General features: G+C 41.3%; 1 pseudogene; it reads left to right on the top strand.

The window, feature by feature from the left end:
- The window catches only part of LOC104245189 (tRNAse Z TRZ4, mitochondrial-like), a 59,077-nt pseudogene that overhangs the window by 17,108 nt on the left and 14,241 nt on the right, over positions 1-27,728 (top strand).

Here is a 27,728-nt window from a genome sequence, read left to right as displayed (position 1 = left end):
AGGTTCCATAACCGAACACAATTAAGAATGTTCAAGGAGCCCCATTCACTTAACATAAAGTAGAGTACAACTTCCAACCCAATTGGGAAACCAACAAGAAAAGATGAAGTTATTTTTAGAAATCATTTGATAAAGAAAATACCCTTTTCAATTAAAGTACAATATCGAATGAATCATTACCTTTAATATGAGAAATCAATGAATCAAAACATAGTAAAAATTCCTTTTTAAGTAAAGTACAACCTCAAACGGTTTAAGGAAAATTTAGTTGTGAAATCAATTGAGTTAAAAATGTAACAATTGCTGAAATTTGAAGTATTGAACATAAAAAAAAAAGGTAAGGCGAGGTATTGTAAACACTATGGATTCCAACACAAAGGATCACAACAGTAAAGGGATCTAAACAGTTAATACTCTTGAATTGTTAATAACAAGTAAACACAACAAACAGAAAGTGCACGGTATCACCCTTCGTGCTTTAACACTCTCTCACCAAAACAATACACGGCGTCACCCTTCGTGATTTAACACTCTCTCACCAAAACAATACACGACATCACCCTTCATGCTTTACACTCTCTCACCAAAACAATACACGGCATCACCCTTCGTGCTTTACACTCTTCCTCACCCAAGCAACAAACACAAGGCAAATAAAATCAAGTAACAACAGAAAATCAGTAAATAAACGTAAAGGACAACATAACTCAATTATCAGCAAGAATCAGGAAAATCAAGGACAAGTGCACGGCATCACCCTTCGTGCTTTTACTCTCGTCCTCACCATAAGAATCAATATAAACTGCACGGCATCACCCTTCGTGCTTTTACTCTCATCCTCACTATTAAATCAATATAATCGACATGGAATTGTACATCGTGCGGCACGACATCACCCTTCGTGCTTTACACTCTTCCTTATAAAATCATACACGGCATCACTGTCACAACCCGGATTTCCCACCCTCGGGAGTCGTGATGGCGCCTACTAATGAGAGCTAGGCAAGTTAACCCTTAACTACCTTTTTCATTAACAAATTACTTTTTTTTCAATTACCAGCGATAACATGGAAACAACGAAATTAAATAAATAAGCGGAAGGCAACAATTTTTATAACTCAAGACTACGTCTATTACAACTTTCAATACCTCAATACCCAAAACCTGGTGTCACAGTGTTACAGACTGTCTGAGAGTCACTACAAACAAGGCCTGAAGAAAATACAATAAACTATTTCTGAACGAAAGAAAATGAAATAGGGAATAGAGATAGTCGGAGACGCCAGGGCCCGCGAACGCCTGCAGGTCTACCTTGGGTCTCCGGGTGGACTGAAGGAAGCCCTCCAACTACTGTCCGTAAGCTGCTCCGGGATCTATACACAGTGCAGAGTGTAGTATCAGCACAACCGACCCCATGTGCTGGTAAGTGTCTAGCCTAACTTCGGCAAAGTAGTGACGAGGCTAGGACCAGACTACCAAATAAACCTGTGCGATTTAAATATATACAACGGAAAGGAAAATGCAGGAATAACCAGTAAATGTGGGAAGGGGAAACATGCTGTGTATGTGTGTGGGGGGGGTAACAGTTCCGAATAGAAAGCATCAAGTAAGGAAAGTAACAACATAACTAGAATATCATCAAGAATCAGAAATCAACAATTTTCACTACATCACCCTTCGTGCTTTTACTCTCGTCCTCACCAAATCAATCATATAATAACAATGTGCACGACATCACCCTTCGTGCTTTTACTCTCGTCCTCACCAAACAATATTTCATAACAAAAGTGTGCACGACATCACCCTTCGTGTTTTTGCTCTCTTTCCTCACCATATAGTCAATGATAATCGGTACAGAATGGTACATCATACGGTATGGAATCACCCTTCGTGCTTTACACTCTTTCCTCACCATAGCAAACAATGCACGACATCACCCTTTATGCTTTAACGCTCTTCCTCACCCAAACAACAATCACAAACAAAGGGGCAAGGGAGTAAACAAATAATAATAGAAATCCCGGCAAGGGAACAAAATTAAACAGTTAAATCCCAGCAAAGGAACAATATCAATAATCTCAGCATCCTGGAAAGAGAGGTAATCAACAAAGCAACAAACATCCCGACAAGGGAGCAATTTAATAACTCCTTCTCTTTCTTTCACTTTTACTTCTCAACTCACTTTACCACTTGAGCCAATGCTAAAAAGGGTTCAATCATTTCATATACTTTCACACTTTGTAATATAACTCGAGCCAATGCTCCTCGAAGTTCAAAGGTTACAATTTCTTTCACAAGCTTTTCACAACATATAGAAATCATCACTAAGGCATGACAGACACAACAAAATCGGGATATTCACAATATAAAGACTCACGGTCATGCTAGACAACAACGTATAGATACTCGTCACCATGCCTAAACGTCGTACTCAACAATTATCACATAGAAAATAGGACTCAACTCCTAATCCCTCAAGCTAAGGTTAGACCAAACACTTACCTCAAACTTCCACGACCAAGTCAATCCTCAATTACCGCTTTTCCTCTCGAATTCGGCTCCAAATTAATTGTATCTATACATGAATGACTTCATAACATCAACAAATGCTAAACAATTCGAATCCATTGCCTAATTATAGCTTTCCATCATTCTTCCCAAAAATCCAAAAATCGACCCCAGGCCCGCTTGGTCAAAACATGACGTTCGGACCAAAATCAAATCACCCATTCATCCACGAGCCCGAATATATAATTTGTTTTCAAATCTGACCCCAAAACGAGGTCTAAATCAAGAAAAATAAAAAAGCCCTATCTCTACCCAAATCCCTAATTTTCTACCTTTAATCATATGTTTTAGGCTTAGAAATTCATTAGATGTTGAGGAAAATGGAAGAAAACAAGTTGGAGATTACTTACCCAAGAGGTTTTGGTGAAAAAGTACTTCAAGGAACATCTTGGAGCTTTGGAGAAGAAGAAGTTTTGTAAAATTCTGAGAAATCCCGTTTGCATTCTGTTTTTGAAACTTAAAATAACTGGGCGATTTAAAGCTACGCGTTCGCGACAGACCTCTCACGTTCGCGATGGGTCAGGCTTTTTGGACTTCGCGTTCGCGTCAAGGGGCTCGCGATTGCGAAGCTACAGCTTCTCGAGCCCTCGTGTTTGCGTGCGAATGAACGCGTTCATGATGGACAAATTGGGTGGCCCCTCCCCTGAACCCTACGCGTTCGCGAGTGGAAAGGCGCGTTCGCGAAGGGTCTCCCTCCTGAGCTTCGTGTTCGTGTCTCAACCTCCGCGTTCGCGAAGAAGACACTGGGCACCTGGGATCTTTGCCTTATGCGTTCGCGAGTGAGACCACGCGAACGCGAAGAACAAAATCCCTGGGCACAACAACAGAAAATTTGCAACACTTCTAAAGCCAAAAACCATTCCGAAACACCTCCGAAACACTCCCGAGCCCTTGGGGCTCCTAACCAAACACAGACACTAACTCAACAACATAATACGAACTTATCTGTGCGATCAAATCACCTAAATAACCTCAAAAACAATGAATCAAACCTCAAAATCAAGAATTTTTCCAAAAACTTCATCAAGTTTCAAATTTAGGATTTCAAGTCCGAAACACGTCAAACAACGTCCGATTTTAACCAACTTTATAGGAAGGACTTAAAAGATATATAAGACTTGTACCGGGAGCCGGAACCAAAATACGGGCCCAATACCATCGTTTTCTAATCGAATTTCATTTCCAATTTTCTTAAACATTTTTCAGAAAACAATTTTTACTTAAAAATACATTTCTCGGGCTTGGGACCTCGAAATTTGATTCCAGACATATGCCCACGGCCCATATTTTCCTACAGATCCTCCAGGACCGTCAAATCATGGGTCCGGATCCGTTTGCCCAAAATGTTGACCAAAGTCAAACTTATTCATTTTAACATCAAAACTTAGCATTTTCACAAAATTTCATATTTAAGCTTTCTGATTATGCGCACGGACTGTGCACGCAAATCGAGGCGACTCTAAATGAGGTTTTCAAGGCCTTAGAAGCAAAAAATGGATAAGAAAACAGGTGATGACCCCTTTGGGTCGTCACAATCACCCTTCGTGCTTTAACACTCTTCCTCACCCAAACAATAATCACAAGAAATAAGGGCAAAGAAATAAATAAAATCACAATAAAATCCCCACAAGGGAACAATAGTACAAAATCAAATCCCGGCAAGGGAAATAATATCAAAACAATAACATCCCGGCAAGGGAGACAATTTCATGATTCTCTCTCTCCTTTCTTCTTTCACATTTACTTCACAACTCAATTCTCAACTTGAGCCAATGCTCTACCATGTTCAATTAATAATAATGCTTCCACAAGTCATATTCCTCAATAGAAATTATCATATAGAGCATGTACAATTCGAAACAGAGTCACATTAATCATAGTATAAAACTCACGGGCATGCTTGACACCAACGTATAGATACTCGTCACCATGCCTATACGTCGTACTCAACAAATAATATATAGCAAATAAGACACAACTCCTAATCCCTCAAGCTAAGGTTAGACCAAACGCATACCTCGCTTTGCAACGAATTCAATATTCCAACAAGCCTTTGCCTCGCGAATTTGTGCCCGAAATTCTCAAATCTAGTCATAAACAATTCGATTTAGTCAATAAAAATTATAGAATTAATTTCATAGGAAACTACTACATTTTTCAATAAAATCCGAAATTAACTAAAAATCTGCATGTGGGGCCCACGTCTCGAAATTCGACGAAAGTTAGAGAATATGAACCCCCATCCAACCACGAGTCTAACCATACCAAAATTACTAAATTTCGAAAACATTTCGACCCTTAAATCCTCAAATCTATATGAGAGGGTTTTCAAACCCTTCCAACTAAATTCACAGATTTAATGCCAAAACTAGTAATAGATTTGGGTAATCTAACCAAAATTAAGTTAAGAACACTTACCCCGTTGTTTTCTTTGAAAATCTCCCGAAAATTGCCTCTCCCCGAGCTCCAATTTGGTAAGCGTTAGGAGGTGATTTATCACTTAGGAGTGTGATCAGAATTGGTTTTGGAGGTCCGGTGTAGAATTAGGCTTGAATTGACGAAGTTAGTATTTTGGCGATTTCCGGTTGATAGGCGAGATTTTGATCCGAGGGCCGGAATGGAATTCTGAGAGTTTTTGTAGCTTTGTTATGTCATTTGTGATGTGTGTGCAAAATTTCAGATCATTCGGACGTGGTTCAGTTGAGTTTTTGATCGAAAGCGTATTTCGGAAGTCTTTTGAAAACTTAGGCTTGAATTCGATGTGAATTGATAGATTTGGTGTTCTTTGAGGTGTTTTGATGATCGGAGCAGGTTTGAATGAGGTTTTAGGATGTGTTGGTGCTTTTGGTTGAGGTCCCGGGGGCCTCGGGTGAGTTTCGGGTGGCCAATCGGGCTAGTGTTGGTGTTGGATCATTGTAGAAACTGTTCAGCTGTTGTAGACGAAATTGGCCTTCACGATCGCGTGGGGCGAGTCGCGATCGCGTAGAAGGATTTTGGGGTGGTGTGCGTTTGGCCTTCGCGTTCACGTTTGAGGCCTCGCGTTCGCGGAAGGTGGGAGGCTGGTGTTTCGCGTTCGCGTGAGGGTAGGTCGCGTTTGCATCATGGAGTTGGCACGTGAAGGGTCGAGGAGTTGTTGCTCTTCGCGTTCGTGTAAGTGGGACCGCGTTCGCGTAGGTTGAGGAGTCTAAAGCATCGCGTTCGCGAGCCCTTGGTCGCGATCGCGTAGAAGGAAATCTGGTCAAGTTAAATTTGTGCATCGCGAACGCGAGTGTTTGACCGCGTTCGCGAGGAAGGAATATCAGAACTGGGAAGAAAGTTATAAGACATTTTATCCGCGATTTTGAGCCATTTTTCCTCCATAGCTGAGTATTTTGAGAGCTTTTTGAAGGTGATTGAAGAGGGATTCAAGGAGAATTAATTGGAGGTAAGATTTTTGAACCTAAAACGTGATTCTATTGTGAAATTAACCTAGAAATTCATGGAATTTAAGCTATAAAAATGGAAGAACTAGGGCTTGGGATTTTGAACTTTTGAATTGGGATTTGAAGGACCATTTGAGGTCGGAATTGAGAACTTTTGGTATGTATGAACTCGTGGAGCGATAAGGAATCTAATGATCTAAAATTTCTGAGTTTCGAGAAGTGGGCCCGGGGCTCGGGTTTTGCTAATTTCGGGATTTTTGATATTTTTCGATTGTTCCGTTTGGGATTTGTTCTCTTAGCATATTGTGACATATTTGTTATGCTTTTGGTTAGATTCGATGCACGTGGAGGCAATTCGAGGGGCAAAGGCGTCGCGAGCTAGAGTTGTAGCCGGTTCGAGGTGAGTAATTATTGTAAATGATGTCCTGAGGGTTTGAAACCCCGGATTGCACATCGTAGTGCTATATTGAGGTGACACGCGCTCGATGATGAGTGTGGGGTCATTTACTATTGGGGATTGTGACTTGGTCCGTTCCGATTGATTATTTTATCGCGTATTTGACTGAAACTTGTTTGTTATCATCATGATTTGGGCTGATTGCCATATTTGGGCTTCGTGCCAACTATTTGAACCCTCTGGAGATTTTTATCACTATTTCCTCACTGTATTGATTTATCACTTGAACTCAGTGCTGTTGATATTTACTGTTCTACAAACTCAGCCACTTTTACTCATATTTGAAACTTAAATGATATTTCTAAAAGATGTTTTGGGCTGAGAACTACTATTTTACAAATGCCCGAGGGGCTTGTGATGATTTTCGGACTGAGTGAGGCCGAGGGTCATATGTGAGGATATGATGAGCGATATGAGGCCGAGGGCCTGAGATACTTTTATACGCCATGAGGTGGCTTGAGTGATGTGAGGCCGAGTGCCAAGAGATGATGCCACGAGGTGGCTTGATATAGCGCTTGGGCCGTAAGGGCCCCCTCCGGAGTCTGCACACCCACAGTGAGTGCAGGTACCCATCATGAGCTAAGAGTGAGCCCGAGGGGCTGATACTGTTTTGAGAGATTGTTACCGCACTCGAGGGGCGGATTTCTACTTATTATTCATCTGCTAAATTACCTGTTTTACTTGGTTAAAGGGATTTCATTTGACTTCTTCACTGATTTACTGCTTTAAGTGATTTTTACTACTTGATATAGAATTGCTTTGTGCCTTTACCATTTTTCTTGCTTTCAGCCATTATTTATGATTATTACTCACTGAGTCGGAGTACTCACAGTACTCCCTGCACCGTATGTGCAGATTCAAGCATCGTAGAGTCCGCTCCTGAGTGCTGATCCTCCCAGTCCAGGTAGTGTTTTCGGAGACTACGAGGTAGCTGTTGGCGTCCGCAGCCCCCGTGCCTCCCTTATCTTACTATTTTCATGTCCTTGAACTTATGTATCGGATTTCGTATCTAGTAGACTGGTATCCTGATTTATTGGTTGTTCATGACTTGTGACACCCCGATTTGGGCTGTGTCGGGATGGTTTCTACTGTTGTTATCGTTATTTCCGCAAATTATGGTTATTATATCATGTTTTAGAACTATTTATGGTATTTAACTGTTTAAATGAGGTGTTCTGTTTTGGTCTGAATGGCCTTGTCTTCACGAGAGGCGCCATCACGACCGGATTCGGGGTTAGGGTTGTGACAAGTTGGTATCAGAGCCTAGGTTACATAGGTCTCACGAGTCATGAGCTGGTTTAGTAGATTCTCGCAGATCGGTACGGAGATGTCTGTATTTATCCTCGAGAGGCTGCAGAACATTTAGGAAAAACTTCATATTCTTGTAATTCTTGTCGTGCGAACTTGTGGTCCGAGTACTAAACTTTTGTTATCCTATTCTCTCACAGATGGTGTGGAAACGAGCTACCGGACGAGGTGGACGACCACCAGTACCACCAGCTAAGACCACCAGAGGTCATGGACACGGTTGTCGACGCCCCTTTTTTCTCTAACCGTGGGGTCAGAAATCGGGTATACGACATTGGGAGGACAACTCTATTCCCTTTCGAGAATTGGGTTTAGAAATTGAAGAGTCGCCACCTAATGATTATAGTGCATTAGGACACTTTTCAGAAGAGTTTGAGATGAAGAGACCAGAGATTAGGGTAAGGGCTAGAAATTATCCCGAGGGGAAGGTGTTAGGCACCCCTCAGGATCCACAAGTGTGGTTCCCGGCCATGCTACAATTGTGACTTTACAAGTAAACAATCAAGGCTCAAATAAGGACTTGCATACAACATTGCAATTAGGTTGAAACTTATGAAAGTAAGTAGAAAGAGAGAAAGGATTTGAAAAGTTTAAACAACTCTAAAGGAAGTGAATAAATAAAAGGGGGTCCTAGGTTTGTGATTAATATGGATCATTTCAATGCAATATCCAGCAATCACTCCTCAGAAGAGGGGTCGCACGTGATATTAGCGCACCGATCATCATATCCATATTCTACCCTTCCCACCCTGTTAAGGTATTAAAGCGCGGAATAGTATCATTACTTATTGCATGCTATTACCCGTCCCAATCCTATCAATCTCGGAGGCATTGAGACTACTAATCCTGAAGGGAGGGAGTTGGGGCTTTTATGGTTTTAAAAGGATAAAATTCTAGGGCGACAAACAAAACACATAAAGTAGATATGGGAAAACACATAACAGTTGAAAGGCTCAAATAAACCTCCTCAAGTCAGAAAAGCATAGAGTTTAGCATGTCTTACATGTACTGATTAGGTCTGAATTAAACTTAAAAAAATGCATGAGGCAGACTGATTTATTACATACTTCAGATAAGAAATCCGAATCAGACCTGCCTGCTGGTTGTAATTGTCAAAGACTGATGCACTTATGGCTTTTACCCTAAAACTTGCCTAGGTGAAACCTATAGGCATGATATCTAATAATGCAAAGTATACTGATTTTAAGGAAAAGCTTTACTGATTTTAGAAAAAGGGATCTGCAGATTTTAAGACGGGTTTTAGATTTGAAACGAGGCTGATTCAATTAACTGATCCTATAGGCATGGTTTCTAAGTGTCATTGATCTTAAACAGTTGCAAGAATCCTATAGACATGATATCTAGCCGTTACTGATTTTAAACGTTTATAGAAGTGCAGAAGTCCTATAGGCCTGGTGTCTAAAATACTGATTGTTATTTAAACCTATATACACGTTTGCCTAATGATAGATGCATATGCAGAATACAGAAAGTCCTATAGGCATGGTGTCTATATAAGAATGCAGAAAATCTTATGGACATGGTATCTATGTGAGAATGCAGAGTTTCAATGATTTATAAAATGCAGAACCTTAAAACATAGTAATTCCTATGGGCATGATCTCTAGATGAGATGCAGAATTTTATAAATGATAACCACTATAGGCATGATATCTACCCCTTGCATGCATAGTTCCCCACCTTTTTCCACTAGCCGACCCCAAATGTTTATTACAAGATTATTACAAACCAGAATTGATAAAAAAATAAAATAAAAAATTACATCAGAAAACTAAAAGTCCCAACCAAGGAGAGCCTGATTCACACTTCTGTCTGAATCATGAAGTAAACCAACTCCAAAGATCAAGTTCCAAAGCCTTTCTCTTATTTGGGATGTGTCAAAGTTCCCAAGAGTCTCAAAGGGACTTCAGGCAGTGCTTACACCCCAAATATATTTCAGAATCAAGGACATAGTGCAGTGTGGAAGGGCCAGCCCTTAAATGTCCAAGTTCAAATGGAACTCAAGGTCCCAAAGCAAGGCTCATAAGAGGGGGCAGAACTTAAAATCTAAGAGTAGGTGCAAGTGCAGGGGAGGGGGAGTGATAATCTGGTGGTCATGCCAAGCAACTTGAAGTACTGGCACACCCCTGACCAACTTTTCATTTCAAGTTGAGGAGTTAGGGCTTATTGAAAGCCAGGCTCAGGCCTGGGCAGCTATTTAAGAGGCTACCAGATCATAGGCCTTAACTCAACATACATAGGGGGTAAGGGTAGGGGATTCATAACAGAAACAGTAGACAAAGGAAAAATGGGCAAAGGACATGATCAGCAATAAAACATACTGACACCCTTTACTTGGGGTTAAAATTTCGTTCATGGACAATAACTCATGTTGCCATGCCCTGAATCCCCATTTACAAACACATAGAGGGTAAAGGTATATGGATCAAGCATTCGCAAGAAAGTAAAGCAAACAGCAGCATATGAACATGTCAAACTTTGCAGGTAATAGGCATAGATGTAAAGGTTCTAAGTAAACACATTAGGATGATTGCTAGGGACTGAATCAAGACATACCAGTAAAAGAGCAAGAGCAGGATGCAAAGACAAAGTAGTAGTAGTATATTTGCCTTGACTTTCACCCAGCTAATAATAAGCAGGAGCAGAGAACAACAGTAGAGAAAAGAGCAAGAGGGAATGCAGGTTTTGAAAGTAGTAGTAGTGTGTAAGAGTATGCAATTCGAAGTCTATTATAAAAAGTATTGAATTGTCCCTTTATATAGTGTAGAGAAGCAAGTAAGAAAGGTAAGAAAATAGTTTACAATCATTCACATAGAATTTCCCTTCAGCTAAGGGATTTGATTTCAAACGGGTAGAAGGTAATTAAGGAAAGATTTAATCAGAATCTTTTCCAAAGTAGTACAAGAAAGGAAAATACATAGGAACTATTTAAGGAAAGAGTTTGATCGCAACACGGTTTGTGCAAATAAGGAAAGGCAATCAATCAACACTCAGTAGAATCAGAATTTAAGTTTTGGTATGAACCCAACCAGAAAAGGTGAAGAAAGGTTTAATCAAAGAAAATCAGTAACAATCAATCAAACCCCATTAGAGGATTTCAGAATCAATCAATTAGTAGTTGACAAAACCCCTTTTGAAGAAAAAATTTCTCATATATAAAGCACACAAACATGTCAAACAAGAAAGAATTGTCATGCTAATTAGATAGAATCTAGTATAGAAAAGTTCAGAGTTATAAACAAAGAGGCTCAAATTCAGTACCTAGACTCAAACTTAGTTTTAGAGAATCCAGGGTTCCATAAAGAACCCTAGTCCGAGCACGAGATTAAATTTGCCAAAACCCTAAATCCTAGGGTTTTCGACTCGAATCAGATGTAGAGACGAGAAGAAAAATAACTGAAACAGGCTCAGAGGTCTTTTTCAGAGACTCATGAGAAAACAAACAGGTAAAATAGCAGGTTCGAAACAAACATAGTGAAAAAGCTAATTTGAATCATAAAGAACATGTTTTAAGAAAAGCTTGGAACTTAAACAAGTTCAGAAGACAAAGAGGTAGTGTAAACTTAAGGAAACAGTAGATGAAACATGTTTAGAAAGAACAAAGTCCAGAAGAAGGCAAATAAGAACTAAGAGCTTAGTAGAAAATACAGTAAAGGAACACAGGAGTAAATGAACACATAAGATAAACGTGTGAAAGCATGATATAGAAACCAGTAGAATAAAGAATGGAGCACAATAGAAGAACATGCAAAATAAGGCAAACATAAAGATACAGGAGAAGAACATGCTAGGTAGAAAAGAGAACATACAAACATAACATAGACAGATTCACACACAAAAAAAAAAGAGTCAGAAAACATTTTAAGATTTTTTCAGAAACCCTAAATCGAAGAGAAACAAATCTTGAAAGAAAAGATTGGGAAAAACGTTTCCAAACTCCAGTAGAACATAGATGTAGAATAGATATAAGAAAACAAACAGGGAAAGAACCTCGAATAGCTTAGGGTTTCGGAGAAACCCTAGAAATGAGAAAGGCTTGGAAGAAAGTCCGATCTAAGTCGAATGAGGTCAGAAACAGGCTCAGAAGAACAAGAGCCACCGGAGCAAGGTTGGAGATGGCCGGAATCTTCGAATCGGTGAAGGTATGAGTGAAGACCTTCGAGGTCTGGCCTCGATCCTTCGAGCATCAGGCATGCAAGAGCCGGAGGAGGTGAGTATAGGTCGTCCATGGGCCGTTGATTAATTATTTGATCAATGGCTCAGATTAATTCAGAACTGGGCCGGGTTAATTTAAGGATTGGGCTGGGGCGGATTTGGTTGGGTCTTGGGTTAATTGGGTTGGGGTTAAATTGAGGCTAAAATTGAAATCCGAATGGGCTATAATTGAAATGAAATGAGGCTAAATATTAAATAGTACCAGTCCAGTGCTTACGTCCCCTATTTTCATATGACACTTATCATTAAAATGAAAGCGACAATGGTGCTATTACTTACTAAAAACATCTCTATTGGTCTTTTAAGGTTGACATATGGGGTCCTCCAAATCTTGATTTATTGGTTAACGCAACAAAGAATTTTGTCCCTCCTGCTACCATGGTCAAATCACATATCATCCCACAAAGTGACAATGTTATGGTTCATGGAAATGGAGCTGCACTAGCTTCTTCTCTACATGCGGAGGAGCTGCAAGCTGAAAGCAAGTTCAAGGCAGTTAGTATATCAGCTATTCTCCTAACACCGCCCCATTTGGATGGATCTCATTTTAGTTCAAATGATACCTCCGTTGTATATATTTGTAACCTACATGACATCAGAGGGGAGTTTGACCCCAGAAAGGCTAAAGCTTGTGGGCTCAAAAAGGGGAGAAAGCTTGGACAACTGCAAAATGGGATCAGTGTGAAGTCAGATCTTCTGGATATCGAGATCAGTTCTACACTCATTAGAACTACATTATAGACTTCGTTTCTGCATTTCTTGTGCCTCTGAAGTTATTAAATTGCAGCAGACTTTCATTTTGCCTCATTCAGGTCCATCTAGATGATGTAATAGGCCCACCTATTCCTGGTCCCATTGTACTGATTGTTGACTGTCCAACAGAACCTCAAGCACAAGAGTTACTGTCTGCACAAGCTCTTAAAGCCTATTATTCAGATTCCCAAAGTAACTCCCCAGAGACCACCAAGGTTGTGAACTGCATCATTCATTTGAGCCCTGTTACTGTTGTCAGCAGTCCAGTTTATGAGAAATGGATGAGGAAATTTGGTTCTGCCCAACATATTATGGCAAAAACTACAAGGTCCATAACTTCTTTTCATGATTATTTTAGATTTTTCCATATCAACACTGGTTCATAGTCATTCTGTTACAGGAAGCATAAATAAACTCCAATTCTAGAATCTATTGCGAGAATAGCCACAAGACTACATTATTTGTGTCCGCAGCTTTTTCCTGCTCCTAGTCTTCTTTCTGTTCAGAATGATGATGTTGCAGCACCAATTATCAAGGTACAAGTGGAGGTTTGTTTTAAGCTCTAAAAGTTGATAGTCACTTGTGAGAACATCTTAAATATTCGATGAAAGCTGGTGATATGATACTTGTCGTTGCAGGGTTCAATCTCGAAGGTTTGTGGCATATCTGCTGAAAATATCTTAAAGGTATTGTTGACTCCAAGATTAATTTTTTCTGGGAAAGGTAACAGTATTAGAAATCATCAGCACTATGGATGTTCTGGAAATTATATTCACTTTTCAAAAGGAGCAAAAGTATACCCTTGCATGGCCATTCTTGTTATGAATTTTTCTTATCTAACCTGTTGAACAGTTCACCTTACGTCCCCCTAGACGTCTGGGATTGGACAGATCAAGTGTTCAAAATCAAATGACCTCCTCAGTGTTCATTAAAGAGTTACTTTCAGAGATTCCTGAGATTGCTGATGCTGCAAAGAACATAAGCACATTTTGGCACAAACCTAAAGAAGATGAGGTGGAACTATTCACCAGGCAGGACAGTGAAGTCATGACTGGAGATCCATCGTTGGCTGGACATGCTGCCCCTAGGTGTCTGGAAAATGTCCAGAGAGATGATCTGGAGATTGTTTTTCTGGGCACCGGTTCTTCTATACCTTCAAAATATCGAAATGTTAGTTCCATCTATTTTAATCTTTTCTTTAAAGGGGGCTTACTCCTTGATTGTGGAGAAGGAATCCTGGCACAACTAAAGAGAAGGTAATAGCATTGGACTCTTAGGATTTATTCTATATTGTTCAGAACCTCTTTTATCATTTTTCTATTTTATTTTTCACTCCAGGCCTTCTTTCAACCGCATGAATTAATTTGTTTAATAACATTGAACAGATATGGCATCAATGGTGCAGACAGTGCAGTTAGAATTCTTAAATGCATTTGGATTTCTCATATCCATGCTGATCACCACGCAAGTTTGGCACGAATACTTGCTTTGAGACGCGATTTGTTGAAGGGAGTACCCCATAAACCCATGCTGGTTATTGAACCCGAGCAGGTTGGGGAGTTTCTCAAGGATTATAAAAAACTAGAAGACCTAGACATGTTGTTCCTCGATTGTAGGAGCACTACAGTGGCTAAGTGGGATGATATGGAAGCTGATGCTATGTTTGACAAGGATCATCAAATGAGTTCTGAGGGCATGAATGATGAAAGTAGAGATCATATTGTGTTAACTTCTCTTTCCGAAGACAGTTCTCTGCTGTGCTGTTCGAAAAGAATGAAGCCAAGCACTCCAGTTGATGACATAAAATTGCTTAAGCGTTTCAAGAATGTTCTCAGTGAAGAAGGCTAGTGAGATTCATCAGCTTCCCTGTTGTACACTATCCTGAGGCATTTGGTATCATCTTAGAATCAGCAAAAAGAATGAATTGCGGAAAAGTAGTACCAGGTTGGAAGGTTGTGTACTCTGGTGACACAAGGCCATGCTCAGAAGTTATAGAAGCATCTCTTGGAGCAAAAATTCTTATACATGAGGTCAGTGCAAACTTGTGTAGATTTTTTCTATTCATCGGGCAGGTCACGTTAGGTATCAGTTATTGTATTGGAAAAAAATTGAATCTAAATATTGAAGATGACATGTCATGACACATGGACTGGTCAAAAGGTTAAAACGCAATAAATAGCCAAGAGGCATGGGAGACAACAGATATGAGGAGAAGAAAACAACATAGGTGTGGACCGTTACTCAAATAGGTACGAGTCTCATCCTATTCGAGTCATTTAAAGACCGAAGATTGGAAGAAGTTGAAGATACGAATCTGATGACGTAAAAGAGTCTAAATACAGTATTAAATATCAAATACGTTAGAGAATTTGAATTAAATAGAAATGATTATGTAACATTTCTTTTAATGTCATTTATTGCTCATAATTGCCTCATTAAGACAAAGGCATTACATCTTCTCCTAGAATCAACTATAAAAGGAGAAGGACTCAACATCTGTAAGGACAAGAAATATTATTGAGATTACACTGAAATACAAAATTACTTATTACTTTGTTATTCTCAAAAGTCTTTTATTATTTTCGTCTCCAGATTATCAGTAACCAGAATTTCTTTATATTTCTAAGCTTTGACCAAAGACTCAAATTTTTGGTTAAACAAATTGGTTCCGTTACCGGGAATCTGATAATCTTCTCTTTTAAGCTACATTCCAGCCGTTGTTATCATCATGTCAAACAACAATAATAGTGAAAACACCTTGGGAAACCATGAAAATCAAATCTATCAAAATCAAGGAGATTTACAGAACATTAACGTGGTTCCCTCCCCTCAAAATTCACCACTTCAATCTCGTGAAGGTACTCCTGCTCCTGAATCTCGTGTTGATCAACAAGAGCAATCTGAACATTTTGAAGGGATAGATGAAGCTTTACAAAAAGTAATTGATGCACGGTTTAACAAAGCTCTTCAGGCTCTAGTTAGTCGATTACCTGTTGCACCACCCACACCTACACCTAATAATAATATATTGGAGAATCCTCGTTCTGGCCTTGTTAATTCTGGAAATGGAGGAACCCCCAGTGAACCACAGGAAGGAGAACCAGGTAATTCAAATAATTCTCATTTGCAAAATTTAGTATTAACTTTGCAGAAATAGCTTAAGGAACTAGCCAGTTTTCCCTTTTTATTTTATATAAAATAATTAAAACAATTTTAAAAGCAAATTAAAAGTACTGACCCAATTAATAATATAAATATCAATTTAAAAATATTGGAACCAATTTTACAATTATAAAATGCTATTAATCTTAAAGTAGGCTATAATTGCAATTATATGCAATTTAGCTTCTAAAATACCAAATAAATTTGTGAAAATATACAAAAATTATATTAACTATATTTTGGTATAAATATGGGAATAAAATAAATTATTCACCAAAACTGATGATTTTGGGAATAATTATGGATTTTGCACTGCTAAAATAGACAATAAATTGATTTCAAAAATCTTAAAAATTAGGAAAAAATACCAAAACTCTTGGGGCATGCTTATATGTGCATGTAAATGCTATTTTGAAAGTATTTTGTATAAAAATACATAGGAAAATATTGGGTATCAACAGATGCCCCTCTTTACCCGGGAAGGATGAAAGAGTTGTCGGGTAAAGATAAGATGGCCAATTTTGACCGAAAGTGGCGATTTAAAAGGAGTTTTAACCGAGCTCTGGTTCCTGCGCTGCATACATATCCCTGGTCTCACAGGAATCAGGCCATATGTATTTCAGATCAATTGGCGGAATATGCCGATGGAGATTTTCGAAAGGAACGGACGCGATGTTTATGTTGCGAAAGGTGGTTGAAATCAAATAGACTGCGGGAACCGGAGCGGGATCGCTCCTGCTGAGACGGTTGTTGATAGTCGGTGTACCTGCAGGTGATCAATACAAACATATATCCTGCATAAACTTAAACGTGATGCAAGTTCCCATTGGACCATGAATAATGTCTTCGGACGGGTAGGATGATGTCCTCGGACCATGATGTTCTGGGCCATGAAGCGTATGATAAAGGATTCGCAGGCTATGAAATGACGTTCTCGGGCTATGAGAATGATGACTCTGAACTATGATGCCTTTGAATAATGATATGCAAAAGATAAAATGGGGTCCTCAGGCCATGGAATGGCATTCTCGGGCTATGCAAATGATGTCTCCGAACAATGATGCCTTTGGACAATTTGGCGATCTTTCAGCCCATGAAATGTAGAAGGTGGCGATCTTTCAGCCCATGAAATGTAGGATTCGACGATATTTCAGCCGATGCAAGACGTAAATAAAAGGTGGCGATATTTCAGCCATGCGAGAAAGATAAGATGGCGATCTTTTAGCCGATGCAGGATGGAGACAGAGCTTAGTTTCGGAAGGAAGAAAGGTAGCCTTATGCAAAATGCAGAAAAATGCAGGATGGAGATAATACTTAGTCTCGGAAGGCAGAAAGGTAGCCTTATGCAAAATGCAAATGGAGACAGAGCTTAGTCTCGAAAGGCAGAAAGGTAGCCTTATGCGATGCAGATGGAGGTAGAGCTTAACCTCGGAAGGCAGAAAGGTAGGCTTATGCAATGCAGAGAAATGCAGATGGAGGTAGAGCTTAACCTCAGAAGGCAGAAAGGTAGCCTTATGCAAAATGCAGATGAAGACAAAGCTTAGTGATGCAGATGGAGGTAGAGCTTAACCTCGAAAGGCAGAAAAGTAGCCTTATGTAATGCAAAAATGCAGATGAAGACGGTGCTTAGTCTCGAAAGGCAGATAAGTAGCCTTATACAGATGATAATGGAGGTAGAGCTTAACCTCGGAAGGCAGAAAAGTAGCCTTATGCAATGCAAAAATGCAGATGGAGACAGTGCTTAGTCTCGGAAGGCAGAAAGGTAGCCTTATGCAGTGCAAGAATGTAAAAGGATGATTAGTAGTAAGATCTCTTAGCTGATAGCCGATTACGACAATATAACTGCTGGGGAGATTATATACGGATAGCAATTGCGGACAAGTGATGATTCTGAGAAGTTGTATTCTTGAGAGTGCATAAATATACCTAATGATATTGCGAATTGAGTACCTGCATCCAAAGAAAAATCGTGAGTTCTGTAAGGGGAAAGGTTAGTTCGTCTTCCCTAGGCTCTTGACGTTGTGTGTTATTGGGGTAGCGTGGCTAAACAATAGCAATTCGGATAATAGTTATGCATGCTCTAGTAAATATATAATCAAAAATAGTTTTCTTTAGATGAACCAACGACTGCGACGTGGTTCAAGACATTGCAACCTCTTTTTCTCCGGAATTTTGAGGGTCCTCCTCAAAATTCTGCCCCAGTTTGCAGAGCGAACATTTCTGACGGTTGTGCTGAATGACTAAAAAACATCTTTGGAATTTTGAGGGTCCTCCTCAAAATTTTGCCCCAGTTTACTGGGCTGGCGCTTCTGGCGATGCATGAACTAAAATTAACTTCGGACTTTTGAGGGTCCTCCTCAAACCCCAGTTCCAATAGCGGGGAAAAATGGTATTTTTATTAAATTATGATCGAACCCATAGGGCTGCCTACGTATCCCCTCTTAAACGGGAATCAGGTCAGGCGTAGTTCAAATTACATCATTAAGGGAATCATAAGTGGTTACACATAATATCGTTTCACTGCATCTGAATTGATTGGCTTCGGCCAGACTTCTCCATCCATCTCTGCAAGAATAAGGGCTCCTCCAGTTAGAACCCGGTGAACCATGTACGGACCCTGCCAATTGGGAGAGAACTTCCCCTTGGCTTCATCTTGATGTGGGAATATTTTCTTCAACACCAGCTGCCCCGGTGTAAACTTCCTTGGCTTAACTCTTTTGTTGAAGGCTCTGGAACCATGTGCGATTTTATTTGATCAATGGCTCAGATTAATTCAAAACTGGGCCGGGTTAATTTAAGGATTGGGCTGGGGCGGATTTGGTTGGGTCTTGGGTTAATTAGGTTGGGGTTAAATTGAGGCTAAAATTGAAATCCGAATGGGCTATAATTGCAATGAAATGAGGCTAAATGTTAAATAGCCAGTTTTCCCTTTTTATTTTATATAAAATAGTTAAAACGATTTTAAAAGCAAATTAAAAGTACTGACCCAATTAATAATATATAAATATCAATTTAAAAATATTGGAACCAATTTTACAATTATAAAATGCTATTAATCTTAAAGTAGGCTATAATTGCAATTATATGCAATTTAGCTTCTAAAATACCAAATAAATTTGTGAAAATATACAAAAATTATATTAACTATATTTTGGTATAAATATGGGAATAAAATAAATTATTCACCAAAACTGATGATTTTGGGAATAATTATAGATTTTGCACTTAGGGCATGCTTATATGTGCATGTACATGCTATTTTGAAAGTATTTTGTAAAAAAATACATAGGAAAAAATTGGGTATCAACAGCGGTCGTGGTTGTGGCAGAGGCAGAGCAGCGAGGGCAACACCTGTAGATCCACCAGCTGCCCTACCTCTGGATCAGGCTCCAGCTATGGATGTTCCAGCAGCACCAGTTCAAGCACCAGCTGTGCCCATCGTGATTCCGGGTCTTCAGGAGGCCTTGGCACAGATCTTATCAGTTTATGCTGGCCTGGCTCAGGCAGTTTCAGCCACTATAGCAGCATCTACTTCACAGGCCGGGGGAGGCAATCAGACCCCCGCTACTCGTACACCTGAGTAGGTAGTGCAGGGACTACAGACACCGGGGGCACCTCTAGCCTAGCCGGTTGCACCAGCTCAGGAGTTCATTGTACTAGTTATGCCAGAGGATGACCAGCGTCGTCTCGAGAGGTTTGGTAGGCTCCAGCCTCCGTCATTCAGTGGTGCTAAGGGCGAGGATGCCCAGGGTTTTCTTGACAAGTGTTAGCGGATGCTCCGTACAACAGGGATTCTTGAGACTAGTGGTATGGAATTTACCACCTTTCAGTTTACTGGGTTTGCCTTTACTTGGTGGGTGGCGTATAAGAGGCGTATGCCGGTTGGTGCAGCGCCCCTTACTTGGTAGGAGTTCTCCACTCTCTTCTTGGAGAAGTATGTACCGCAGTCCCGCAGAGAGGAACTGCGTAGACAGTTTGAGTGGCTGAAGCAAGGGGATATGACTATGTCACAGTATGAGGCGAGGTATTCTGAGTTGGCTCGTCATGCCGTCTGGATGTATCCGACAGATCGTGAGAGGATCAGGAGATTCGTTGATGGCCTTAACTACCATCTCCGTATTCTTATGACCAGAGAGAGAGTATTGGGTGCTACGTTCGAGGAGGTGGTTGATATTGCTCGCGAGATTGAGACGGTTCGTTGTCAGGATCGAGAAGAGAGAGAGGCCAAGAGGCCTCGAGGATCTGGCATTTATTGTGGTGCTCCTTCGAGGGGCCAGTTCTAGCATGGTAGAGGTCGTTCTTTCAGGCCTGCTCAGTTAGCCCGTCCAGAGTATCGTGGGGCATCTTCAGGTCGTGGTTGTCATGGGTCTCAGAAGGGCCAGACTTCACTCTGCGCCCTCCCAGATCAGAGTTCATCTCGTGCCCCATCAACTCAGGGTTCTTCTATGCCGAGTGCATCAGCTAGTCACTCTGATGTGAGGGGTTCCCTTCAGTCCCCTTCTCCAGCACCTGGGAGTTGTTTTGAGTGTGGAGAGTTTGGGCATGTGTGGAGGCAGTGTCCTCGTTGTGTTGCTAGTTCGTCCCAGCAGAGGGGTCAGCCCTCGACTACTGCTCTAGTTACTTCACCACCTGCCCAACCAGCTAGGGGTGGAGGTCAGGTAGCCAGGGGTCGCACCAGAGGGGGAGGTCAATCAGGAGGCGGTCATGCCCGTTTCTATGCACTTCCAGGCAGGCCAGATGCCATAGCTTCAGATGCCGTCATTACAGGTATTGTTTCAGTCTGCTACAAAGATGCCTCTGTATTATTTGATCCCTGTTCCACCTTTTCCTATGTGTCATCATACTTTGCCCGTTAATTTGGGTATGCCCCATAAGTTTCTTGCTTTACCTATTCATGTATCTACCCCAGTGGGCGATACTGTTGTTGTAGACCGTGTGTACCGATCATGTGTGGTGACTATTGGGGGTCGGGAGAACCGAGTAGATCTATTGCTATTGAGCATGGTGGATTTTAATGTTATTTTGGGCATGGATTGGCTATCTCCGTGTCGTGCTATTCTAGACTGTCATGCTAAGACAGTCACTTTGTCTATGTCGGGTGTACCGCGGACCGAGTGGCGTGGTGTGACTGATTATGTTCCTAGTATAGTGATATCTTTCTTGAAGGCCCAACGTATGGTTGGGAAGGGTTGCCTTTCAGATCTAGCGTTTGTGAGGGATATTGTAGTTGAGACTCCTAGTATTGATTCTGTTCCAGTTGTGAGGGATTTTTCTGATGTTTTTCCTGCAGACCTGTCGGGCATGCCACCGGACAGGGATATTGATTTTGGTATTGACCTGGTGCCGGGCACTCAGCCCATTTCTATTCTGCCGTATCGTATGGCACTAGCGGAGTTAAAAGAATTGAAGGAGCAGCTTCAGGAACTCCTAGATAAGGGGTTCATTCGGCCTAATGTGTCACCTTGGGGTGCGCCAGTCCTGTTTGTGAAAAAGAAAGATGGCACCATGAGAATGTGCATTGATTATAGGCAATTGAACAAGGTAACAATTAAGAACAATTATCCCTTGCCTCGCATTGATGATTTATTTGACCAACTTCAGGGAGCGAGAGTGTTCTACAAGATTGATCTCCGTTCGGGCTATCACCAGTTGAAGATCAAGGATCCAGATATTCTTAAGACTGCTTTCAGGACCAGATATGGTCATTATGAATTTCTTGTTATGTCCTTCGGGCTGACCAATACCCTAGTAGCGTTCATGCATTTGATGAACAATGTATTTCGGCCTTATCTGGATTCGTTCGTTGTTGTATTCATTGATGATATTCTGGTGTACTCGCGTAGTCAGGAGGAGCACGCGGAGCATTTGAGAGTTGTGTTGTAGAGATTGAGGGAGGAGAAGCTTTATGCAAAATTCTCCAAGTGTGAGTTTTGGCTCAGTTCAGTGGCTTTCTTGGGGCACGTGGTGTCTAGTGAGAGTATTCAGGTTGATCTAAAGAAGATTGAGGCAGTTCAGAGTTGGCCCAGACCGTCCTCAGCCACAGAGATTCGTAGATTTCTTGGGTTGGCAGGCTATTATCGTCGGTTTGTTCAGGGATTCTCATCGATCGCATCGCCCTTGACCAAGTTGACTCAGAAGGATGCTCCATTTGTGTGGTTGGACGAGTGTGAGAAGAGCTTTTAGAAGCTCAAGACAGCTTTGACCACAACTCTAGTATTGGTTTTGCCATCAGCTTTAGGTTCATATACCGTATATTGTGATGCTTCGAGAGTTGGGATTGGTTGTGTATTGATGTAGGAGGGTAGAGTTATTGCTTATGCTTCTCGTCAGTTGAAGCCCCATGAGAAGAACTAGCCCTTTCATGATTTGGAGTTGGCTGCTATAGTTCATGCATTGAAGATTTGGAGGCACTACTTGTATGGCGTATCTTGTGAGGTATTCACTAATCATCGTAGTCTTCAGCATTTGTTCAAGCAAAAGGATCTTAATTTGAGGTAGCGAAGATGGTTAGAGTTGCTTAAGGATTATGATATCACCATATTGTACCATCCGGGAAAGGCCAATGTAGTGGTCGATGCGTTGAGCCGAAAAGCAGTGAGTATGGGGAGTTTGGCATATATTCTAGTTGGTGAGAGACCCTTGCAGTTGATGTTCAGGCCTTGGCCAACCGGTTTGTGAGATTAGATATTTCGGAGCCTAGTCGGGTGTTGGCTTGCGTGGTTTCTCGGTCTTTCTTATTTGATCGCATCAGAGAGCGCCAGTATGATGACCCACATTTACTTGTCCTTAAGGACAGAGTTCAGCATGATGATGCCAGAGATGTGACCATCGGTGATGATGGAGTGTTGAGGATGCAGGGCCGGATTTGTGTGCCCAATGTGGATGGGATGAGAGAGTTGATTCTGGAGGAGGCCCATAGCTCACGGTATTCTATTCATCCGGGTGCCGCGAAGATGTACCAGGATTTGAGGCAGCACTATTGGTGGAGAAGAATGAAGAAAGATATTATGGGATTTGTAGCTCGGTGTCTCAATTGTCAGCAGATGAAATATGAGCATCAGAAACCGGGTGTCTTACTTCAGCAGATGGTTATTCCTGAGTGGAAGTGGGAGAGGATCACTATGGAGTTTGTTGTTGGACTTCAACGGGCTTTGAAGAAGTTTGATGCTATTTAGGTGATTATGGCTTGGCTGACCAAGTCCGCACACTTCATTCCTATCTGTACTACTTATTCTTCAGAGCGGTTGGCAGAGATATATATATTCGGGAGATTGTTCGATTGCATGGTGTCCCAGTTTCCATCATTTTAGATCGGGGCACTCAGTTTACTTCCCAATTTTGGAAGTCTGTTCAGCGAGATTTGGGTACTCAGGTGGAGTTGAGCACAACTTTTCATCCTCAGACGGACGGGCAGTCCGAGCATACTATTCAGATATTGGAGGACATGGTGCGTGCTTGTGTTATGGATTTCAAAGGTTCATGGGATAGATTTCTACCACTTGCAGAGTTTGCCTACAACAACAGCTACCAATCGAGTATTCAGATGGCTCCGTATGAGGCTTTGTATGGGAGGTAGTGTAGATCTCCAATTGGTTGGTTCGAGCCTAGCGAGGCTAGACTATTGGGAACAGATTTGGTTCAAGATGCCTTAGAGAAGGTGAAGGTGATTCAGGAGAGGCTTCGTACAGCACAGTCACGTCAGAAGAGTTATGCGGACCGGAAGGTTCGAGATGTATCCTACATGGTTGGTGAGAAGTTCTTGCTGAAGGTTTCGCCCATGAAGGGTGTTATGAGATTTGGGAAGAAAGGGAAGTTGAGTCCGCGGTTCATTGGGCCTTTTGAGGTGCTTCGGAGGATCGGGGAGGTGGCTTATGAGCTTGCTTTGCCACCCAGCTTGTCTAGAATGCATCTGGTATTTCATCTTTCTATGCTCCGGAAGTATATTGGGGACTCTTCTCATGTTTTGGACTTCAGCATGGTTTAGTTGGATGATGATTTGACCTTTGATGTGGAGCCAGTAACTATTTTGGGACGTCAGGTTCGAAAGTTGAGGTCAAAGGATATAGCTTTAGTGAAGGTGCAGTGGAGAGGTCGGCCTGTGGAGGAGGCTACCTGGGAGATTGAGCGGGAGATGCAGAGCAGATATCCTCACCTATTTGTGGCTTCAGGTATGTTTCTTGACTCGTTCGAGGACGAACGTTTGTTTAAGTTGGAGAGGATGTGATGACCTGGCCAGTCGTCTGATGAATTATCTCTCCGTTTCCCCCATTTCTTCTTCATTATGCTTCATTATCTGTGTTTTATGTGAGCGAGTTGGGTAGTTTGCATTCGGAGTGGATTTGGTAAGAAATGAGATACTTAGTCTCTTTTAAGAAGGTTTAAGTTGGAAAAGTCAACATGGTCTTGACTTATGTGTTAGAGGGCTCGGATGTGAGTTCTGATGGTTCGGTTAGCTTTAGGATGTGATTTATGACTTAGGAGTGTGATCGGAATTGATTTTGGAGGTCCGATGTAGAATTAGGCTTGAATTGGCAAAGTTAGTATTTTGGCGATTTCCGGTTGATAGACGAGATTTTGATCCGAGGGTCGGAATGGAATTCCGAGAGTTTTTTAGCTTCGTTATGTCATTTGTGATGTTTGTGCAAAATTTCAGGTCATTCGGACGTGGTTCGGTTGGGTTTTTGATCGAAAGCGTATTTCGCAAGTTTTTAGAAAACTTAGGCTTGAATTCGATGTGAATTGATGGATTTGGTGTTGTTTGAGGTGTTTTGATGATTGGAGCAAGTTTGAATGAGCTTTTAGGATGTGTTGGTGCTTTTGGTTGAGGTCCCGGGGGCCTCGGGTGAGTTTCGGGTGGCCAATCAGGCTAGTTTTGGTGTTGGATCATTGCAGAAATTGTTCAGCTGTTGCAGACGAAATTGGCCTTCGCGATCGCGTGGGGCGAGTCGCGATCGTGTAGAAGGATTTTGGGGTGGTCTGCATTTGGCCTTTGCGTTCACGTTTGAGGCCTCGCGTTCGCGGAAGGTGGGAGGCTGGTGCTTCGCGTTCGCGTGAGAGTAGCTCGCATTCGCATCGTGGAGTTGGCGCGTGAAGGGTCGAGGAGCTGTTGCTCTTCGCGTTCGCGTAAGTGGGACCGCGTTTGCGTAGGTTGAGGAGTCTAAAGCATTGCGTTCGCGATCCCTTGGTTGCGATCGCGTAAAAGGAAATATGGTCAAGTTAAATTTGTGCATCGCGAACGCGAGTGTTTGACCGCGTTCGAGAAGAAGGAATATCAGAACTGGGCAGAAAGTTATAAGACATTTTATCCGCGATTTTGAGCCATTTTTCCTCCATAGCTGAGTATTTTGAGAGCTTTTTGAAGGTGATTGAAGAGGGATTCAAGGAGAATTGATTGGAGGTAAGATTTTTGAACCTAAAACGTGATTCTATTGTGAAATTAACCTAGAAATTCATGGAATTTAAGCTTAAAAAATGGAAGAACTAGGGCTTGGAATTTTGAACTTTTGAATTGGGATTTGAAGGACCATTTGAGGTTGGAATTGAGAACTTTTGGTATGTATGAACTCGTGGAGCGATAAGGAATCTAATGATCTGAAATTTATGACTTTCGAGAAGTGGGCCCGGGGCTCGGGTTTTGCTAATTTCGGGATTTTTGATATTTTTCAATTGTTTTCGCTTGGGCTTTGTTCCCTTAGCATATTGTGACGTATTCGTTATGATTTTGGTTAGATTTGACGCACGTGGAGGCCAATTCGAGGGGCAAAGGCGTCGCAAGCTAGAGTTATAGTCGGTTCGAGGTGAGTAATGATTAAATGATGTCCTGAGGGTTTGAAACCCCGGATTGCACATCGTAGTGCTATAATGAGGTGAGACACGTGCTTGATGATGAGCGTGGGGTCGTTTACTATTGGGGATTGTGACTTGGTCTGTCCCGATTGATGATTTTACCGCGTATTTGACTGAAACTTGTTTGTTATCATCATGATTTGGGCTGATTGCCATATTTGGGCTTCGTGCCAACTATTTGAACCCTCTGTGAATTTTTATCACTATTTCCTCACTGTATTGATTTATCACTTGAACTCAGTCCAGTTGATATTTACTGTTCTACAAACTCAGCCACTTTTACTCATATTTGAAACTTAAATGATATTTCTAAAAGATGTTTTGGGCTGAGAACTACTATTTTACTAATGCCCGAGGGGCTTGTGATGATTTTCGGACTGAGTGAGGCCGAGGGCCATATGTGAGGATATGTTGAGCGATATGAGGCCGAGGGCCTGAGATACTTTTATACGCCACGAGGTGGCTTGAGTGATGTGAGGCCGAGTGATGTGAGGTCGAGTGCCAAGAGATGATGCCACAAGGTGGCTTGATATAGCGCGTGGGCCGTAAGGGGCCCCTCCGGAGTCTGCACACCCACAGTGAGTGTGGGTACCCATCATGAGCTGAGAGTGAGCCCGAGGGGCTGATACTGTTCTGAGCGATTGTTACCGCTCCCGAAGGGCGGATTTCTACTTGTTATTCATCTGCTAAATTACCTGTTTTACTTGGTTAAAGGGATTTCATTTGACTTCTTCACTGATTTACTACTTTAAGTGATTTTTACTGCTTAATATAGAATTGCTTTGTGCCTTTACGAGTTTTCTTGCTTTCAGCTGTTATTTATGATTATTACTCACTGAGTCAGAGTACTCACATTACTCTCTGCACCGTGTGTGCAGATTCAGGCATCGCAGAGTCCGCTCTTGAGTGTTGATCCTCCCAGTCCATGTAGTGTTTTTGGAGACTACGAGGTAGTTGTTGTCGTCCGCAGCCCCCGTGCCTCCCTTATCTTACTATTTTCATGTCCTTGAACTTATGTATCGGATTTCATATCTAGTAGACTGGTATCCTGATTTATTAGTTGCTCATGACTTGTGACACCCCGGTTTGGGTTGTATCGGGATGGTTTCTACTATAGTTATCGTTAATTTTGCAAATTATGGTTATTATATCATGTTTTAGAACTATTTATGGTATCTAACTATTTAAATAAGGTGTTCTGTTTTGGTCTGGCTGGCCTTGTCTTCACGAGAGGCGCCATCACGATCGGGTTCGGGGTTAGGGTAGTGACAGTTCATGGGTACTGTACACGGCTACTGTACACGGATACTGTTCATGTGTACTGTACACAGGTACTGTACATGGATACTATTCACGCAGGTGCGGTCACTGTTCACACATGCGAAAAATGCAGAAACTGCCTAGAAAATTTCAGCAGCCTTTTTATATCTGTTAACCTTTCGAAATCCACACGAAGCCCTCGGGACCTCGACAAAATGCATCAACCAGTCCTAAAACATCATACGAACTTAGTCAAAATCTCAAATCACATCAAATAACGCTAAAACCGCGAATCACACCCCAATTCAAGCCTAATGAAACTAGGAACATCCAAATTCTATATTCGATGCAAAAACCTATCAAATCAAATCCGATTGACTTCAAATTTTGCAGCCATGTCATAAATGACATAACGAAGCTATGAAAATTTTCAGAACTGTATTTCGACCCCGATATCAAAAAGTCAAATCTCCGGTCAAAATTAAGAAATCTTTAGCCTTAAATTTTTAGATTTCGTTAAATGGCGATAACTTGATCTAGGGACCTTCAAATTCGATTTCGGGCATATGACCAAGTCCCAAATCATGATACGAAACTACCGGAATGGTCAAAACTTTTATCCGTGTTTGTTTGCTCAAAATGTTGGCCGACGTCAACTCAGTTGAGTTTTAAAGCTCTAGTTCACAATTTAATTCATTTTTCAAATAAAAACCTTC

Source organism: Nicotiana sylvestris, chromosome 12 (assembly GCF_000393655.2).
Source record: "Nicotiana sylvestris chromosome 12, ASM39365v2, whole genome shotgun sequence".
NCBI classification, from domain to species: domain Eukaryota; kingdom Viridiplantae; phylum Streptophyta; class Magnoliopsida; order Solanales; family Solanaceae; genus Nicotiana; species Nicotiana sylvestris.
This window is presented reverse-complemented; position numbering and strand designations above follow the sequence as displayed.